This window comes from Rhinolophus hipposideros (assembly GCF_964194185.1).
Source record: "Rhinolophus hipposideros genome assembly, chromosome: 18".
Classification (NCBI taxonomy): domain Eukaryota; kingdom Metazoa; phylum Chordata; class Mammalia; order Chiroptera; family Rhinolophidae; genus Rhinolophus; species Rhinolophus hipposideros.
This window is the reverse complement of record NC_138064.1, coordinates 46,663,430-46,682,612: the sequence shown is the minus strand read 5'-3', so window position 1 is coordinate 46,682,612 and position 19,183 is coordinate 46,663,430. Positions and strand designations below refer to the sequence as shown.

The following is a 19,183-nucleotide window of genomic DNA, read 5'->3' as shown; positions in this document are numbered from 1 at the left end:
CACTTAGAGTGCTACCATTTAATTGCATCTTCTGCCTGTCCTCAGCAGGTATTGGAGCTTGGTCTGAATGTATAAAGAATAGATTTTTTTCCTGATTCCTGTCCAGTACTTTGTAAGTCTTAAATCACAGTGAAGTGAGTATTTCACATCATTGCTCAAAAAAATGTTGGTTTCTTTTGTTCATTCCTCTTCTGTTTCCATTTGTTCATTTAATAATTCAACAGAGATTTAACTTGAGGTGTCAGACATAGTTTCAGGAACTGGAAATCATGCCATTTAGAACTGAACCCCGTTAGGCCCACTGGGAGTAAGAGATGGGTTCATTGTGACCCTGCTGACTGCAGTGTGTTCACCTAAGTCCGCAGCCCACAGCCAAGCTGGACATGCCTCTCTAGGAGCCTGCTCCTTACTGTATCTGTTCCAGGTGGACAGCTGGCAGGGTGGGGCGGTTAGGGAATTAAATCCAGCCTTCTGAAGTACTGTTATTAAATGTCTTTTTAAAAAAAGGAGAAATAGAAGCGTATATATATATATATATATATATATATATATATATATATATATATATATATTACTTTTAAAAATACTATTTTTTTTAATATATAAAGTAGAACTTGATTTCATGTTTTATATGAAAACATTGACCAAAAACAAAGAAGGGACTGTCTTTTAAACTTTTCACATGAGCCTGCTAGTTAAGCTTCTGAAGACTGAGTTTGCTGAATAATGTAAATTAAAACTTTTTAAACTGGTGAAGTGAAGGGCCCAGCCTGCAGTGCTTCCCTCGATGCCTTACTGGAAACGTTAGAGTTTACTTTTCTACCACACTCTGGTTTTCAGTTCTTGTGATCACACACAACACCTAGTGACATATTTTAAGATGAGGTTTACAAAAGTCTGGTGAGTGGAGCGTGCGGTGTGTAGTGCCTCAGAGCGGAAACTACCAAGGAGAAAATGTGGTGGTTCTTTTGCTAAGATTGGGGGGTTCATTCAGACCCCTGTTGTTGGAAGCAATTGGCCAGAAATACTTGCCAGTACTGCCAAAGCACTGCTGTGAAATGTGAAACACTGCTAAATGATTGTCTTTTTGTTGTTAATATTTTATCCATTCCTTTATTATTACTTTCATTGTTCAGCATCAGAAGTTGTCACCCCTTTATGTTGTGTGAGGGTTGAAATAAAACAGTATGGTGTCATTTAAAAATTGTTTTTAAAAATTAATGAATGATAGACAATTGCAAAGAAAATTAAAAATCAATTACATGTATTTTAGAACTCTTCTGCATTCATTGGTGTTGGATAAGCATTGTAGGCGCATTAGGTAATGTGGCCGATTTCCTAACGAATGCAAGTACTTGGACACACACCCGCTTGTCTGCTCAGTTTCTCCTCAAAGAAGCCACTGCTTACACGCAGCCCTAAAGCAGGACGGAGCCTGCAGCGAGCTCTGCTGCTATCCATTGCAGACCTCCAACCATGTACTTGACACTGCATTTTCTGGTTTTCTTTTTTCACTTAAAAAACAAAAAAAGTCTATGCTTTCTTTTTTTGTTCTACGTTAAACGCACACACACAAACAAGAAAGAGGAAGAAAAAAATTTCAGTTACCAGGGAAAATTCACCGCCTAGAAATAATAAACACTATTAGTATTTAAGAGCAAAGCTTTCTGGTCTTTTTTCTATGCACATCTGTATTCTTTTAAACTAAAATGGATTATATAGTAAACATATTTTTCATTTAATGTTCTATAAAGTGAACATCTATTTCATTAAATATTTTCCTGTAAATTACTTTTAATAGTTATATAGTATTATTCCACTTTATCAAAATACATATTGATGTATTTCACTATTCATTATTAGCCTACCATTTTTTGCTATCATTAATAACCTGTGAGGAAAATTTTTGGAACAATATTTTTGTATATGTCTATGCAGTTTTGGGGTACACATTTTTAGAAGTGAACCGGTCAGAGACTATACCATGTTTCTCCGAAAATAAGCCCTAGCATGATTTTTCAAGATGACATCCCCTGAACATAAGCCCTAATGCGTGTTTTGGAGCAAAAATTGTTATAAGACCTGGTCTTATTTTGGGGGGAACACGGTAGTTATTTTTAAGGCTGTCCATATTGTACAAAGGTTGTTCATTTACCCTTACCATAAGTGTAAAATAATGTTTGGTATCTTTATATCTTATTCCAATAGACTGTCATTGTTAAATATTTTTAAAATTAATTAAAAATTTTCTTTTAGAGCCTGAGTGCAACATTTTCTTTACACTATTTTCAGAGGAATAAAAAACAAAACAAAACAAAATAAAAAACAAAACAATCTACATTCACTAAACAAAAAATTCTGATTGAATCAGTTGAACAAATTTAATTCATTTGTTTTGATATTTACCATTTACTCAAAGCAATAAAATCTAAGCTTATGCCATAAAATAATTTTTTAAAACCCATGTCTAAACACAAGTTGGGAAGACTTTTTGGAGACAAAATGGTTTCATCATGTAGAGAAAGTACCATTTACTGTGCTCCTTTGTCACCTTTAGTCAGGGAGACATTTGGCAACAGTGAATCTTGTTCTCTGCTCTAAGAAATGCAGTGTGACCTGACTCATGGTAGACGTTTATCAGATGTTTATTTCCCTGTTCATTTCAGAGCTCTCTAAAATATGTTCTTATTTCTTTCAAAATATCAAAATAGCATTTTAGAGTTTTAATGGAGAGGACAAAGCTATGCTCCTTGTACATGAGAAAGTGCCAATTAAGAGGGCAGCGTTTCCTGGCTCTACTTCCCTTTATCCACTACCCTGTTTGTGCATAACTCCAAAGATTTTCCTCCAAGGATTCTCCTGTTGACATTATCTTCGTGTAGCCACGTTCCCTCCAGTTTCATGTATCTCCGACAGCACTGTGTAGGAAGCCAGGCATGCAACCACCACAGTTATACTGGGAAGGAAAGCTGGGGTGTAGCCAATCTCAGGCTGAAATCCAGTGCCCAGAAACCAACAACTCTGAACATGGAGGACAAAAGGAGCCAGATGAAGAGTGGGGAGTTTGGACCAAGATTCAGACTTACATGTTCAAATTTAAGATAGTTAAACCAGAGAGGAAAAGAGGTTGCTATAAGAGTTTCTGTCTCTGTGCCTCCCTTGTTCTGCATTTCTAGTCTCAGCTGTTTCACTAGGCTCACATTTTGCCCTCTGCCTAGACAGCCTCAGACTATCCCTTTCTCCCAGTGACCAGGTTAACTTTCACATATCTTTTGAGGCTCTGCTAATTCACAACCGTCTCTGGGAAGCCCTCACTTACCCCTCCTTTCCCTGGAGCTGGGTTACGATTCCTCTAGTGCTTACTTCTATCATTGCAATTTCACTAAGCATTCTCTGTGTATTTAGTGGTCTGCTTATTTGTCTGCTCTCCTCCCTATTGTAAGCTCCCTGATGGCCAGGATGATGCCTTACTTATCTGTACATTTGTGTCCTTAGCATATAATACTGGCACATTGTAGGATTTTGATCAATGTTTGATGAATGAATGAATAAATGAATGAAATGCAGCAAATTTCAGGGCATGGCTAGCCAGGTGCTTCAGGTGAAAGATGAGGCCTATTAGGTAGCTAAGAAGTTGGCAACTTGCTGAAGCAAGGTCTGATGATCTTTTCTTGATAAGGGTTGAGTCTGACATTTCTTTAGATTTACAGGGAAAAAAGAGCCTATCCCTATTACAGGGAAAAAAGAGCCTTTCACTAGAGTGAAAGTATTTTTTCATCAATTATTTTTCAGTTACTATGCATGAGAAAAGTGAAAAGAGACAGCATTCCAGAAATGTTCAAATGATTGGAATACTCAATGCAACAATAATGGTTTATCAGTAGTTCTTGTACTACTGTTAAATCTTTCTAGCACTCATGAATCTCAAAGGTAGGCTGTGCAAACTGCGTACTGGAAGACTCTAAGTTTATTTCAGTTCTCTCTAGGCTACAGATATTCCAACTTCCCTTTCCAGAGAGGCAAAGATCATGGAAGGTCTTACTTGTTCACCCCGGGGGTTTGTGGTAGGGGTGGGAGAAAGCCACAGAGGCACATTCAGGCATAAATGTACCAGCCAAACGGAATGAGACTGCATAAGCAAAACAAGAGTGAGAAGGGATGCCTCTCTCTGCCTCTCTGCCTCTCTGCCTCCCTGCCTCTCTGTCTCTTTGTCTCTCTGTCTCTTTTATACAGCAGTAGGCAGTATATGGTGATAGGAGATCCACAGTCAAATTACAAGACCTGGAATCTAGTCCTTGCCATGCCACTAACCACGTGTGCGTCAGTGGACACTGACCTGGTTTTCCTGCCTCAGTTCCCTCATCTATAGAATGGCTAGCTTGGGCCAGATGATCTCAGATCTTTTTCAGCTTTAGGATTTGTGCTTCTATATGATGACTAACCAAGATAATTGAAGAAGGAGCAAGATTGGAGGAAAAGAAAAGTGAATTTTATTTTGGAAAGGCTGAATTTGAAGTTCCTTTGATAAAGCTGGCTGTCAAAGACAAGAACTACTTGAAGTGGAAGTCTGGTTCTTGCAGCAGAGTTGGGAGTGGAGGTACAGATTGAACAGTTTATCAATAAGGGGTAATTAGAACAGTTAGAATTGTGTGACCAGCTAATCCAGTTGTAAATAAGCTGATCATGTCCCAAGATGAATTGGTAACAGTTAAATTCAAAATTATAATTCACTTTTATTTCATTTGATTCCATTTTCCTTTATTCTATATTTTAGTGAATGGTAAGAATAATTTCATCATTTGTTGCGTATTGACTACATACTAGGTGTTAAGGGCTTTATATTTGTTACCTCATTTAATCTTTACAAACAACCATGGGGTAGATATCATTATTCCCATTTTAGAGATGTGGAAACTGAACAATGATGTGCTGCTGGTAGACATATAGCAACTAGCTGGAAGAAAGGAAAGCCCTAATTTGCAGTGGTTGCTGATTTCCACGGTGTAAATACTCTCACCGTAGCCTCTTTGAAGCTACCAATGAGAGGTCACTGAGCAGGGAGTTGGGAAAATGTGTGCAGTAGTACACCCCTATGTACTATGTTCACCATACACATGCAGTAAACATAAATATCCTCAAGACTGTAGATAATGGCAACATGTAATAAAATAATTACAATGATGAGTTTGAGTACTCACTACCTTTAATTTATTTAATTTTAAGTTTATGTGATATAATGTTTAAACTGTCGGTATTTCATGACTGGCTTGCAGAGTTCCTAAAAATGTAACAGTCTGCTCTCGCAAGCTAGTGTTAGCTGGCTCCACACACCGCTGAAAAGCTGCTAAGACAGGGTAAGTAACTTGCCGAAGGTCATACAGAAAATGCCTGGGCCAAGATTGGAACCTTGATTCACCTCATTTTGAAGACCAGGCTCTTAACCACCAGACTATCATTTCTAAAACTGTGAAGTGCTACATACTGCATATAGTAAAAAAGAAGAAAAATTATTGTTGCATGGTCTAGTTGGAAAAAATATACCTGCTCTTAAGTGTCATCAATAAGGAGGAGTTCTAGTGGAAACACATCATGAGTCAGAAAAATCACAGTGCAATTTCTGCTTCTCTGGGTCAGTTCTTGTGCCTCAGTTTCCCTGTTAAAGGAATGCCTTGTGTCCTTTCTGAATCACACTTCAACCTGTGTTGGGAAAAAAAATAGAAGAATTCATGAAAATCTTCTTCTATTGCTTGTAGGTAGGACTCATATAAATTTAAATGGTTTTTGTAAGTATTTGTTTGAATATAATTTTATGCTAGCCATGTTGAAAATAAAAAGTAAAGATATATAACAAACACCTATTATTGTTCAGCATCCATAGTTTAATGTAATCCCTTTGTAGGCAAAATATATAAGGGATGTTTATTGCATTAAGTAGTAAAAATATGAAACATCTGGTAAGAATTTTTAGATCTTGAAGAATCAGATGACAAAATGATAAGTCTCGGGGGACTAAGATCATGTTTCCCACTCCTGAAAAAATTTGTAATGTTTTCTGGAAAACCATACTTATTTTAGTTTCTTCTCTGTTTCCTGCCTTAGGAAGCGACTTACACAAGGAATTGCATGAACTTTTCACAAAATTCTACGTAGGTCTGTAGACCTGGGTGAAGCCTGTGGTTAGAACTGCAGCTAGAAAGTCACCATCTAGCTCACTAGAGAAATCAAGTAGCTCTGTGGATCTTGTGATGTAAGAAGGAAGTATTATGGTTGTGATTCTCTTATTTAAAAAGGAGGTAAAGCTCCATTACAATGCAGAGCAAACTGAATAATTTGGCCACTGGGTGAGGAAAAGAACACGATAGTGTACTCTAGACAAGAAAGATAAAATGTAGAAAAGGGTCAGCTTACTTCTGCAGATGGCAGCTGAGTCACTGTGCCATGAGGGCACACAGAGCTGGCATGCAGGCTTGTCTCCCTGGCATCTGGAAGCTTCACTAATCTTGTGTTCCAGTTCCTCACTCACATTGGAAAATGAAACTTTTTTTCATGGTTAGCTGTCCAATGTTTTTAGATAAATATGGCAATCTTTAGCAAATTACCATACTACTCGTTCTCGTTTACATTCCACAAACAATGTATTCAACACCTTCTCGGTCTATTAAGAAATCTTTGTTGCCTTCATGCTCTGTGCTGTACTGTAAAGGACACGCTGGTCAAGATGCTGTCGGATATTAGATGTGTGCAGTGGTAGTTATTACACAAGGCAGAAGGTGCAAAATGCAAAGTGAGGGCTTTGGTCTTTGGTGCTCTGAGGTGTAAGAGGAAAAGTGATCAGGGAGGACTGCCTGGGGGACATGCATTAGTGAACACGGAGCAGTGGCTGGCCATGAAGAATACACAGACTGGAAAGTACAAGGTCATCCAAAGAGAGAGATTGGCAGGACCTCAAAAGGGATAATAACTAGGCCTCTCTTCCTGTTGCCACAGAGGACACGATATTTAAAATCCTGTCAAGCCCTCTTAGCACAGACCCAAGCTATTGAAGATGCTTGTGGCACACTTGAATGTAATAAAACAGAATGTTCCATAATTTTTAGGGAGAAATATTTGCTTCTCTCCAACAGTTCATTCTCCTTGCTAAGCCAGGCTTCTCTGAGGTCACCAAGAGGCTGTGAAGGATAGATACATGTACATGACTAAAGTCATCTCATTACCCATTAGTCACTGGTTACAGTGCTGTTAGAATGAGAGAAACTGCTGGAAATGGTACAGGAACACAACTTGGGCCATGTCTACCTAAGATGGATGTTTCTAACTGTTGTAGAAGGTCTGGCCATATATATATATATCTCTTTTCTGTGTTGCTGAGCCAACTGACTCATAGACAATGTTGTAAAGAAGGAGTAGAAAGTGGGAGCTTGGTAAGCTGTTATCCTTCCTGAGGTAAGCCCCTTCCTTCTTTTTACGACCTGCGAGAGGCAAAGAGGGATCTGAGCTGGTCGTTGGTGCTCAACACTTTGGTCTTCATTTCGTGTGGCTCACTCACTTCTTCGCTGACAGTTCTGTCCTGTCATGCTGATAGGCTGAGACCCACCTAGATGCAGCTGGAGAGAATTTTCCTCCGATCGCCAGAGCTCCTCAGCCCCCATCAGCAGCAGTAGCTGTCTGCTAGGACTTGAGACCGGGCACCACTGGTGCGGAAAATTTCCCCAACTTCCTAACCAATGAAAGCTTAACCAGCAAAGAGCAGAGTGGCAGGGCTCCAGTTGGTGTCAAAATTGTAGACTAAAAATCACCTTACAACTAAACAAAGAGAGACCAGATCCAAGTTTTGTAAGAATCCTACACAGAAAATGCAAAGATACCAGCTGTGGCAAGACCTGGTATTTCAACATGATAAAATATTTTGCTTTTTCCCTGAGAGAGGAATTTTTCATTTCAGGCTTATGTCCCATTATTTCAGTGAAGAGAAAGGATAACTAATTGTTGGTTGGCCTAGAAGATTCTGGCAGGAATATTTGAGTCATAAAATATTAGCTAAGCATCTTTTTGGATATCTTAAAATAAACTGTGTAGAGAACTAAGCATTTTATGCCAGGACAAAACTAAAAAGCTCTTTCTCAGAGGTCTCCCTGACCCCCTTTTCTGGATACAATCTTATTGGTTGATAACACCAAGTTTTTGGCTGTATTGCAAGGAATCACTCAGCTGTGGCTGATTATTGCTATCACTTTTTTTCCCTTGTTCAGAAAGTCTTGTTATGAACATGTTTCCAAGACAGAAAAAGTTGTTTGTTTGTTTAGAGGAAGCCATTATTGGAGATACTAGTGCTAAGGTCTATCTGAGACTCGGGTCTCAGATATAGGGGAAGAACTTAGAAGTTTTGTAAAAAATGACTGTTTCCATTGCTGGAATTATGTGTCGTAATGGAGAGGGGTGGCCTCGGGCCCTGATTTTGCCACTGACTGTGTGACTCAAGACCATTCATTCAATCATGTAACAGTTATGGTGGCCAAAGCATAGAAACAACTGAAGTGTCCTTCGATAGATGATTGGATAAAGAAGATATGGTATATATACAATGGAATATTACTCAACCATAAGAAAATAGGAAATATTGCCATTTGCAACAGCATGGATGGATCTTGAGATTATCATGCTAAGAGAAATAAGCCAGACAGAAAGAGTCGAGAACTATGTGAGTTCACTCTTATGTAGGATGTAAAACTGAAAGCAAGAAATAAACAAGACAAACAAAGAAACAAATAAAAACTCATAGACACAGACAAAAGTTCAGTGGTTACCAGAGGGTGGTGATAGAAAAGGGCAAACGTGGTCAAATATATGGAAATGGAAGGAGATTTGACACTGGGTGGTGAACACACAATGCGATATATAGAAGATGCATTATAGAATTGTACACTGCAATCCTATATAATTTTATTAACCAATGTCACCCCAATACATTTAATTAAAAAACCCTTATGGAGCACCCCTTCTGTGTTCGACTCTATGTCTAGCATTGGGCACACACAGTGAGGAATAGATCAGAAACTGTTCTCAAATCACACAAGTTCTCTGATACCATTTCTTTATGTTTGCAATGTGAAGGATGTATATAATGATCTTTCAAGGCCCTCTACTTCTAGTTCTCGAATCTTCATTTTTCATGGGAGCACAATGCGCCAGGAAGAACAATAACAGGAAAATAGTAACCGGCACCCAACATTTATGCCAGACGTGCTAATTAACCACTTTTATATACATTACCCTATTTTGGTTTATCAAGAGTCTCCTAAAATAGGTATGATTATATTTATTCTATACCTATTTTATGGATGAAATAACTAAACACCAGATCAGTTGAGTTGCCTTTTGCTACAAGTGAGAAAGAGGCAGAGTCAGACTCAAACCCAGCTCTGCTGACTCCAAGCCCAGCATTCTTCCCTCCTCTGTTCTCCAGATTTTCAATGTTCATTAATTTCCTCTGGACTTTTCTCTGGGAGTACTTATGGAAAATTTATTCAAGGATCCACGGGAGTATAATATAAAATACCTCATTCTTGCCTTATGGGTCTTCCATTAGCTTTCCCTTCCTCCTTACCTACTAAACTTATCTCATTCATCCCAAGGGTGATCTTGCCACTTCATCCAAGCCCAGTGCTCCTGCTGCTTTGCCTTTGCTTGTATTTTACCTTCAACTTGGAGTTCTTTTCAATCTTGTCTGAAGCCAGATTCTGTACTCTTTCCCAGACTTTATTTGTCTTACTCCTAAATTTAATTCATTCAGCTCCTAATACTTGTCCACCACAGTAAGAAGCTAAAAAAAGGGTATAAGGTCATCTCTTTGAAGGAAATATGACGTGCACAGATTATATAAAAGAGTTATGGCCTAAAATAAAGAGTTATAGACTTGTAAGAGAAAAAGAAGGAAAGTAGCAGGATAGGGCTAGAGTCATTGGAACTTGAGGAATAGTTGAGGCTTGATTAGATGAAATGAGAGTCAGGGAGAAGTACAAGGTGAGAAAGAGCAGAGAGGTCCACTGAGTATTGGAGAAGTGAGATGTCTTTCTGGCTGGAGCAGCTAGGTTTGAGAAACTCTGGGAGCTGGAATGGGTCAGTTGAACAGGATGTTATTATTAAAGAATGTTAATCAGAAGGAATATTGGATTAAGAGTTTGAACATCTGCGTTCTTGCTCTATCTATTTGTAATCTGGGAAAATCGATCAAGGGACTTGAGCTTCCATTTCCTCATCTCCTGGAGGCTACTTCAGTCTGTAGGAAACATCCAGGCTCCTTAGAATAATCTGCTTTTTCTACTATTCCCACCTCCAGCCATTTTGTAACATGTCATTATGTGTGAGGAGTCAGTTATGAGCTGAGACTTTTCTTTTTTTTTAAATTTATTGGGGTGACAATTGTTAGTGAAATTACATAATTTCAGGTGTACAATTCTGTATTACATCATCTATAAATCCCATAGTGTGTTCACCACCCAGAGTCAGTTCTCCTTCCATCACCATATATTTGATCCCCCTTACCCTCATCTCCCACCCTCCAACCCCTTACCCTCTGGTAACCACTAAACTATTGTCTGTGTGAGACTTTTCATAATACGGTATAATCACATTCCGCTGTGAGAACTCTAATGGTGCTGAAATTTAGTAATTTACAAAACAGAAGTTCCTTAATTAAATATTTTGGATTGGAACTTCAAGGGCTTGAGGGTTTCTGTTTTAACTTGACAATGTGAAGCAGTGATAAGATCTTAAGGCTTTCTTTTTAGTTATGTCTGGTTCAGGGCAATTAGTGGCACCAGATAAGGTGGGTGGTCTCAAAGATGCTGATCTGGATAAAAATGAGGCCAGGTAAGCTCAGATGATCAGCTAAGGCAAAGTGGGCAAGAGCGAACAGCATCAACCATGAATCTTAGGAAATATGAATGTCCGAAGTCTCCAAAATAGCTGTGATGGTTAATTTTATGTGTCAACATGAATGGGCTATGGGGTAGCCAGTTATTTGCTTAAACATCTGTGTTTGTCTATGAGGGTGTTATGGATGAGATTAACGTTTAAATTGGTAGACTGAGTAAATCAGATTGCCCTCCCCAGCACGGGTGGGCCTCATCCAATATGTTGAAGGCCTGAATAGAACAAAAAGCCTAAGGGAGAATTGACTCTTTCTGTTTGATTGTCTTCAAGCTAGAATATCAGTCTTCTGCCTTCAGACTCAGACTCAGACTGGAACAATAGTGTCAGCTCTCCAGATTACCAAATGCAGGTCTTGGAGCTTCCTGGCCTCTAGAGTTGTGTGAGCCAATTCCTTATCTATCTATCTATCTATCTATCTATCTATCTATCTATCTATCTATCTATCTATCTATCATCTACCTCTCCTATTGGTTCTGTTTCTCTGGAGAACTCTGACTAATATAGTAGCATTAGCATTTGGATCAAAAAGTAAAGGATCAAGGCAGCTGATCTTTTTCTGGAGTCCAGTGGTGAAAGGTCTTTTGCTTCCTTTCTATGTACAGTAATGCAAACTGATCTTCTTAAGAGGCAGTGTAGTTGGGTGACTGAGAGTATACACACTGAAACCAAACTGCGTGGATTCATATCACTATTTATGAGCTAGGTGACCTTGGACATGTTACTTACCTGCTTTGGGTCTCATTTTTCTTATCTGTAAAAAAGGAGACAATAATATACTTACCCAAAAGGTGGTTCTGAGAAAAACACAGGCCAGTATATGAAAATTGCCTAAAGAGTTCTTGGCACACAATAAGTATCACTTAAATGGTTGCTGTTATACACCCTCCCAGGCTCCTTGAGCTCACCTTGGTCTCTCATAGAACAGTCTGGGTCTTCTGAGCAGCAACTTTTTCTTTGAGTCTATGATCAAGGAGTGGGGGGAAAATGGGATTCCATATTTTCCTAAACTTTACCAGGAAGCCTTTGGAATCATCTAACAGGAGACAGGATAATTTTAGGCCAGGTATCACCCAGTGGCTTGGCTTTTCAATAAATTAAAAAGACCATGTCCTGGAGCAGAAGTCCTCAGCCCATGCCCACTTCCAGCAGACATTAGATTCTTCCAGGTATGTGGCTAAAAGCTTACTATGTGAAGAGAACTGAATTTCCTTTTTTATTATTTTTTTCTGATTACAAAAGAATTATATGTTTATTAAATAAAATTAAAAAAACACAAACATTATATAAAAGAAAATAAAAATAATCCTAGCATCCAAAGATAACAAATAATGTTTTGAAATACGTCTTTCTAGTTTTCTGTCTATTAGTATGTGACACACATACTTCTTTTTAAAACAAGATCAAAATCACATCCTGATTTTTATACAATATTGTAAGCATTTTTCTATGTCATTAAATATAGTTTGAAATCTTAATTTTAATAGACATCTTAGCAGTTTCCAACTCTTTTTGTAATAAAACCTACAATCATATATTGCCTATACAAATCTTTATTTCCTTGTGAAATAATATACTTTGAGAATGTAATGAGACATCATACATGGAAAGCCCTTAGAACAATGCCTGTCACATACAAAATTTTCAACATCTGTTAGTAACGAAGATAGACTTATAGTGGGGAAGTTACGGGTGAAAGTGTAAACAGTTTTTAAGCATTTGATGCCTATTGCCTATTTGCTTTCCAGAAGGCTGTCACAGCTTCCACTCCCAACTGGGAGTGTGTGAGAGGGTCTGCATCCAACACCCTGACCTACCTGTTTTTCTCAATCCAGTTCTGTAATCTGCAGATAAAGAATACCATTCCCATACTCTGGCATTGGGTTAACTGTCAATTTTAGTGTTTGATAGTGTGGTAAAAGTTCATGTTTTTCTATATTTCTGTAGATGCCCGAGTGGGATATTAGGGAGACTCACAAATACTCTGAAGTGGAAATTGGACTGAGGCTTCTGAGTTGTAGAGTGACATTATACCTCTGGGAGATTGGTACAAGCTTACCTCATTTTATTGTGCTTCACTTTAATTGCACTCTGTAGATAATTGGGTTTTTTTTGTTTGTTTGTTTTTACAAATTCAACGTTTGTGGAAGCCCTGCATCAAGCAAGTCTATGGGCCTCATTATTCCAACAGCATTTGCTCATTTTGTGTCTCTGTCACATTTTGGTAATTCTCACAATATTTCAAAGTTTTTTATTATTATTATATTTGCTATGGTGATATGTGATCAGCGATCTTGGATGTTACTATTGCAATTATTTGGAGGCGCCATGAATCACACCCATACAAGACGGCAAACTTAATCGATAAATGTGTGTGTTCTGTGTTCCACTGGCCATTCCCCCATCTCTCTCCCTCTCTTTGGGTCTCCCTGTAGCTTGAGACACACAATATTGAAATTGGGCCAATGACTAACCTTATGATGCCTCTAAGCTTTCAAGAGAAAGGAAGAGTCAAACATCTGTCACTTTATATCAAAAGCTAGAAATGATTAAGCTTAGTGAGGAAGGCATGTCAGAAACAAGATAGGCTGAAAGCTAGTCCTCTTGCACCAAACAATTACCCAAGTAGTGAATACAAAGGAAAAGTTCTTGAAGGAAATTAGAAGAGCTGCTCTAGTGAACACAGAAATGATAAAATGTAAAACAGCCTTATTACTAATGTGGAGCAAGTTTTAGTGGTCTGGATAGAAGATCAAACCAGCCACATTTCTTTAAACCAAAGCCTACTCCAGAGCAAGGTCCTGTTTTAAATTCTATGAAGGCTGAGAGAGGTGAGGAAGCTGCAAAAGACAAGTTTGAAGCTAGCAGAGGTTGGTTCATGAGGTTTAAGGAAAGAAGCCGTCTCCATAACACAAAAGTGCTTGTGAAGCAGCAAGTGCTGATGTAGAAGCTGCATCAGGTTATCCAGAAGGTCTAGCTAAGATTGTTAATGAAGGAGGCTACATGAAGCAACAGATTTTCAATGTAGACAAAACAGCCTTACATTGGAAGAAGATGCCATTTAGGACTTTAATATCTACTCATAGAGAGGAGAAGTCAATAGCTGGCTCCAAAGCTTCAATGGATAGGCTGACTCACTCGTTAAGGGCTAATGCAACTGGTGATTTTAAAGCCAATGCTTATTAACCATTCCAAAAGTCTTAGGGCTCTTGAGAATTATGCTAAATTTGCTTTGCTTATGCTTTATAAGTGGAACAACAAAGTCTGGATGACAGCACATCTTTTTACAGCATGGTTTATTGAGTATTTTAAGCCCACTGTTGAGACTGCTCAGAAAAAGTGATTCCTTTCACAATATTACTGCTCATTGACAATGAGCTCTGATGGATATGTACAACGAGATTAATGTTTTCATGCCTGTTAACACAATATCCATTCTGCAGCCCATGGATTAAGGAGTAATTTTGACTTTCAAGTGTTATTATTTAAGAAATACACTTTGTAAGGCTATAGCTGACACACACAGTGATTCCTCTGATGGATCTGGGCAGAGTGTATATTGAAAACTTTCTGGGAAGGAGTCACCATTCTAGGTGCCATTAAGAACATTTGTGATTCATGGGAAGAATTGATTTTCAACCCCTATTAAAAACATTGAGGGGTCAAGACTTTAGTGGAAAAAGTAACAGCAGATGAGGTGGAAATGGCAAGAGAACTGGAATTGGAAATGGAGCCTTGAACATGTGACTGAATTGCTGCTATCTCATAAAAAACTTTAACAGATGAGTTGTTTTTTATGGATGAGCAAGGAAATTGGTTTATTGAGATGGAATCTACTCCTGGTGAAGATTGTTGAAATGACAACAAAGGATTTAGAATATCACATAGACTTAGTTGATAAATCAGGGTTGAGAGGATTGACTCCAATTTTGAAAAGTTCTGTGGGTAAAATGCTATAAAACAGCATTGATGCTACAGAGAAGTTATTTGCGAAAGAGAGTCAATCAATGAGTCAAACTTTATTGATATCTTATTTTAAGAAGTTGCCTCAACCACTTTAACCTGATCAGTCAGCAGCCATCAACACTGAGGCAAGACCCTCCACCAGCAAAGAGATTATACATTGCTCAAGACTCAGATAATGGTTAGCATTTTTTAGTAATAATGCATTTTTTACTTAAGGTATGTACATTGTTTTTTAGATATAATGGTATTATACAATTAATAGAGTACAGTATAGTGTAAAAACAACTTTTACATGCACTGAGAAACAAAAATTTGTGATTTGCTTTATTGCAATATTCACTTCATTGTGGTGGTCTGGAACTGAACCCACAATATCTCAGAGATATGCCTGTATTCTGTACTATACCCACAGTTAAACCTGTGCCTAGATGCTACCAGTGAGACTCATTCCTGTGTTCTTTATGTGAAAGAAACATCTAGATCTTTTGTTAGAAGACCTGGCTCAACTTTAAAATCTCTAGATTGCCATTGTGCACCACACAGGGCTCAGTACTGAGGACCAGGCAAGGGCTTGGTGAGCTAGGCTGATTTGTCAAGGTCTTAAAACAAAGGTGAAAAGACACCATTCTAAGTAGGAGGGTCCAACTTATATCTACAGTGAAGAGTCAGGAATTGTAGTAAAAGGTCTAAATGCATAGCTTGCCAAAACCTGTAGTTAATATTACCCTGCAAGGAGAATTCCATAGCAGGAGATGGTTCAAAAACGCCTAAGGACTTCCTTATGCCACTTTTTCCCAAAAGATTCCTTTTTCTGTTTCTTTTTTTCGATACTACATGGTTGTTGTAGTAAGTTTGAAAAACACAGAAACTATCCACTCTTTAGGGATGATCACTGTTAACATTTTTATATACTTCCTACTGTGATGGTTAATTTTATGTGTCAACTTGGCTAGGCTATGGCGTCCAGTTGTTTGGTCAAGCACCTGTGTAGATATTGCTGTGAAAAACATTTAAATCAGTGGACTTTGAGTGAAACAGACTACTTTCCAATGTGGTGACCCTCATACAATAAGTCGAAGACCTTAAGAACAAAGACTGAGGTTTCCCAAAGAAGAGCAGTTCTGCTTTGAGACTGAAATATAGAAACCCTGCCTAAATTTCAGCCTGCAAGATTTCAGACTTAAGAATTCAGCATCAACTCTTTCTTGAATTTCTAGTCTGCCATCTGCTCTACAGACTTGCCAGCCACCACAGTCATGTGGCTTGATTCCTTAAAATGAATCTCTCTCTCTCTACCCCCAACCCCCATGTTGGTTCCATTTCTCTGGAAAACCCTGACTAATACATTTTCCATTCTTTTGCTCACTTATTTCCTCTGGATAAGCCCTTCTCAAACTATGATGTGCATGGCAATCACCTGGGAATCTTGTTCAAGGGCAATAGGTGGTGGATGAGATTCTGCATTTCTAACAACCTCCCAATAACGCCCCTGCTGCTGGTCTACAGAACCACCTTTTGTGTAGCACAGATTTAATAACCACCGTTTTTCCTTTAAATTCTATCATGATCTCAATTAGTCTCCTAAAACATTATTCATAGTAATTATATTTCATACCATCATAGGAACTGGCATAGTTTAGTTAACCCATTTCTAATTGTTGCAATTTTAGTTTTGTGTAATTTTTTTCAATATTATGGAATTTCAATATTATGGAACATCCAAATGTATAAAATCTCCGTGTAAAGCATAATATCCTTGGATAATTTTGTCAAGAAATTCCTGGGCCAAAATAGATACATTGTTCAGGCTTTAGAAACATATTTCCCAAAAGCTCTTTAGAAAAAATTGTCCAAGTATATTGGTTCATTCAGGCTGCTGTAACAAAATACCACAGACTGTGTTAGATTATAAACAACAGACATTTATTTCTCCCAGTCTGGAGGCTGGGAAGTCCAAGATCACGGCTCTGGCAGGTTCAGCATCTGGTGAGGGTCCACTTCTTTGTTCACAGACAGCGCCTTGTTGCTGTAAACTTACATGGTGATGGAAGGGGTGAGGGAGCTTTCTGGGGCCTCCTTTGTAGGGTACTAGTCCCATTCATGAGGGCGGAGTCCAAAATTACCTTCCAGAGGACCCATTTCCTAATAAAATCACCGTATGGGTTTAGGATTTCAAAATATGAATGTCGGGGAGACACAAACATTCAGATTATAGCACCAAATATATTCCCACCAGAGAGCGTGGTTTCTGCAGCAGCTCAAGCTTGCAGGCTTAGCCACCTACTTTCACGGGCTTCCCCTGGCCTTTGACTTGGTGCCCACATTGTCAGGCTCTGCTGGGCAGCAGAGCCTACCCGATACACAAGCTTCTCATAGTTCATTGTACATTCTTTCATTTATCTATGTAATAATATTACTTCATTATCCACTCAGTTAATGCTGTAAGTACCCTGCTGGGAGCTGAAGTATAGGAAACTTAGATCAACAACTAATCATAAAATTAATTTAATTATAGTTATAATACATAGAGCTGTAAGTGTATAACAATAACCTGGCCTAATTGAAAGGTCATTTGAGATTAGCTTTGGTTATTCTGAGGATGTGGCACTCAGTTCCCTAACTTTTGGCCAGTCCTTTTCAAATATGTGGAGGCTCTAATGACAGAACGCTGGAAGACACCTTTAGTGAGACATGGTACAGATGGAGTCTCCAAAGGCCTTTCAAGAGGTCCATTGTAGCTGCTGTTCCTCATGCTCCCTGTCATGCTATTGTGAAGATGACTCTGCAGGGAAGTTCCCTCTGCTGTTCGTTCCAGGATAGAGGCTCAGTTTCCCATTACTGAATCTGAACACCATCTATACCCATGTGTTATAGGAAATGGAGCCTAAATAACAAGTTATTTTAGGGTAATTAATCATAGGCAAATATATTTGATCTTTCAATCAGCCATTATTTTGACACTTTCCACCACTGCTGCTATCCATATTAAGGATAATGATAGTTGAAAGAAATAAATCAGTACTACAAAGCTACCGCAATCGAAACAGTGTGGTACTGACACAAGGATAAACATACAGATCAATGAAATAGAATTTAGAGTCCAGAAATCAATCTATATTTTATGGCCAATTGATTTTTGACAAGGGTGCCATGACCATTCAGGAGGGAAAAGAATACTTTCATCAATAATTGGTGCTGGATATCTGCATACAAAAAAAAAGATGTTGGACCCCTATTTCACACCATATACAAATATAACTCAAGATGAACCAGTGACCTAAATATAAGAGCTAAAGTGATAAAACTTACAAAACAACACTGGGGGTAAATCTTCATGATCTTGGATTTCGCAATGGATTCTTAAATATGACATCAAAAGCATGAACAACAAAAGAAAAACATAGATAAATTAAACCTCATCAAAATTTAAAACTTCATATATCAAAAAACACTATTTAAGAAGAGAAAAGACAAGCTCAAGAATGGGAAAAATATTTGCAAACCATATACCTACGGTCTAGTATCCGGAATACGTAAGGAACACTTACAACTTAACAACAAAAAGACAACCCAATTTAAAAATAGGCAAATGACTTAAATAGACAAGATTTACAAATGACTAATAAGCACAGGAAAAGATGCTCAATATCATCAGTCATTAGGGAGACACAAATCAAAATCAGATACTACTTCAAACACACCAGAAAATTTTAAAAAAAGAAAAGAAAAATATGGGAAATTTTTCTTTCTCCATTTCTTTCTCCGTTGACAAAGATGCGGAGAAATTTGAACCCTGATAGTTTGCTGGTGGGAATGTAAAACTGTGCAGCCACTGTAAGAAAACATTTTGACGGTTCCTGAAAAAGTTAAACACAGAATTATCATATGACCCAGCAATTCCACTCCTAGACATATATCCAAAAGAATTCAAAACTGGTACTCAAACAAATAAATGTACACACATACCCATAGCAGCACTATTCAAATCACCCAAAAGATGGAAACAACCCAAATATCCATCCACAGATACATGAAAACGCAAAATGTGGTACATCCATACAATAGCATATTATTCAGCCGTAAGTAACAAATAAGGTACCGAGACATACTGCACTATGGATGAACCTCAAAAACATTATGCTATGTGAAAGAAATTGGACACAAAAGTTGACATATTGTATAATTTCACTTACAGAAAATATTTAGAATAGGTAAATCCATAGAGACAGAACACAGTGATTATCAGGCGCTGGGAGAAGGCAAATATGGGGAGCAACTTTGTAACAGG

General features: G+C 38.1%; 1 protein-coding gene across 1 annotated transcript in view; it reads left to right on the top strand.

Moving 5' to 3' along the window:
- The window catches only part of FBXL13 (F-box and leucine rich repeat protein 13), a 201,019-nt gene that overhangs the window by 127,659 nt on the left and 54,177 nt on the right, over positions 1-19,183 (top strand). The window lies entirely within an intron of this gene.